A 2,745-nucleotide genomic window follows, 5' to 3' on the forward strand; every position below is an offset into this window, starting at 1 on the left:
CTTAGTTTTAAAGGCTGAATCATGTCCCATGGTGTATAAACCACATTTTGTTTATCCATTCATCTGTCAGTGGACACTTGGGTGGCTTCCACCTTTTGGCTGTTGTGAGAAATGCTACTCTGAATATGGGTACTTCTACTTTCAATTTTTGGAGGCAGTGGAATTCTTTGTTTAATATTTTAAGGAAACACCATATTTTTCCTCCACAAATGAACCATTTTACTTCATTCCTTCATAGAGCAGAACAAGATAGCCATTTATGGATCCACCTCATTTTATTTGTCCTTTTCCCCATGGATGGATTGTGTCTTCCTCAATTTCTTTCATGAGTACTTTATAGTTTTCTGCATATAGATTCTTAGCCTCTTTGGTTAGGTTTATTCCTAGGTATCTTATGCTTTTGGGTGCAATTGTAAATGGGATTGACTCCTTAATTTCTCTTTCTTCTGTCTTGTTGTTGGTGTACAGAAATGCAACTGATTTCTGTGCATTGATTTTATATCCTGACACTTTACTGAATTCCTGTACAAGTTCTAGCAGTTTTGGAGTGGAGTCTTTTGGGTTTTCCACATATAGTATCATATCATCTGCGAAGAGTGATAGTTTGACTTCTTCTTTGCCGATTTGGATGCCTTTAATTTCCTTTTGTTGTCTGATTGCTGAGGCTGGGACTGCTAGTACTATTTTGAATAGCAGTGGTGACAATGGACATCCCTGCCGTGTTCCTGACCTTAGCGGAAAAGCTCTCAGTTTTTCTCCATTGAGAATGATATTTGCGGTGGGTTTTTCATAGATGGCTTTGATAATATTGAGGTATGTGTCCTCTATCCCTACACTTTGAAGAGTTTTGATCAGGAAGGGATGCTGTACTTTGTCAAATGCTTTTTCAGCATCTATTGAGAGTATCATATGGTTCTCGTTCTTTCTTTTATTAATGTGTTGTATCACATTAATTGATTTGCGGAAGTTGAACCAACCTTGCAGCCCTGGAATAAATCCCACTTGGTCGTGGTGAATAATCCTTTTAATGTACTGTTGAATCCTACTGGCTAGTATTTTGGTGAGAATTTTCGCATCTGTTTTCATCAAGGATATTGGTCTGTAGTTCTCTTTTTTGGTGGGATCCTTGTCTGGTTTTGGGATCAAGGTGATGCTGGCCTCATTAAATGAGTTTGGAAGTTTTCCTTCCATTTCTATTTTTTGGAACAGTTTCAGGAGAATAGGAATTATTTCTTCTTTAAATGTTTGGTAGAATTCCCCTGGGAAGCCGTCCGGCCCTGGGTTTTTGTTTGTTTGGAGATTTTTGATGACTGTTTCAATCTCCTTGCTGGTTATGGGCCTGTTCAGGTTTTCTATTTCTTCCTGGTTCAGTTGTGGTAGTTTATATGTCTCTAGGAATGCACCCATTTCTTCCAGATTGTCAAATTTGTTGGTGTAGAGTTGCTCATAGTATGTTCTTATAATTTCTTTGGTGTTAGTTGTGATCTCTCTTCTTTCATTCATGATTTTATTTATTTGGGTCCTTTCTCTTTTCTTTTTGATAAGTCTGGCCAGGGGTTTATCAATCTTATTAATTCTTCCAAAGAACCAGCTCCTAGTTTCGTTGATTTGTTCTATTGTTTTTTCGGTTTCTATTTCATTGATTTCTGCTCTGATCTTTATGATTTCTCTTCTCCTGCTGGGTTTAGGGTTTCTTTCTTGTTCTTTCTCCAGCTCCTTTAGGTGTAGGGTTAGTTTGTGTATTTGAGACCTTTCTTGTTTCTTGAGAAAGGCTTGTACCGCTATATATTTTCCTCTCAGGACTGCCATTTCTGTGTCCCACAGATTTTGGACCGTTGTGTTTTCATTATCATTTGTTTCCATGAATTTTTTCAATTCTTCTTTAATTTCCTGGTTGACCCATTCATTCTTTAGAAGGATGATGTTTAGTCTCCATGTATTTGGGTTCTTTCCAAATTTTCTCTTGTGATTGAGTTCTAGCTTCAGAGCATTGTGGTCTGAAAATATGCAGGGAATGATCCCAATCTTTTGATACCGGTTGAGACCTCATTTAGGACCCAGGATGTGATCTATTCTGGAGAATGTTCCATGTGCACTAGAGAAGAATGTGTATTCTGTTGCTTTGGGATGAAATGTTCTGAATATACCTGTGATGTCCATCTGGTCCAGTGTGTCATTTAAGGCCTTTATTTCCTTGTTGATTGTGTGCTTGGATGATCTGTCCATTTCAGTGAGGGGAGTGTTAAAGTCCCCTACTATTATTGTATTATTATTGATGTGTTTCTTTGATTTTGTTATTAATTGGTTTATATAGTTGGCTGATCCCACATTAGGGGCAGAGATATTTAAAATTGTTAGATCTTCTTGTTGGACAGACCCTTTGAGTATGATATAATGTCCTTCCTCATCACTTATTATAGTCTTTGGCTTAAAATCTAATTGATCTGATATAAGGATTGCCACCCCAGCTTTCTTCTGATGCCCATTAGCATGGTAAATTGTTTTCCACCCCCTCACTTTAAACCTGGAGGTGTCTTCACGTCTAAAATGAGTTTCTTGTAGGCAACATATAGCTGGGTTTCATGTTTTTTTTTTTTTAATTTATTTATTTGACAGAGAGAAATCACAAGAGAGGCAGGCAGAGAGAGAGGAAGGGAAGCAGGCTCTCCGCTGAGCAGAGAGCCCGATGTGGGACTCGATCCCAGGACCCCGAGATCATGACCTGAGCTGAAGGCAGCGGCTTAA

The sequence above is a fragment of the Meles meles genome, chromosome 13, assembly GCF_922984935.1.
Source record: "Meles meles chromosome 13, mMelMel3.1 paternal haplotype, whole genome shotgun sequence".
NCBI classification, from domain to species: domain Eukaryota; kingdom Metazoa; phylum Chordata; class Mammalia; order Carnivora; family Mustelidae; genus Meles; species Meles meles.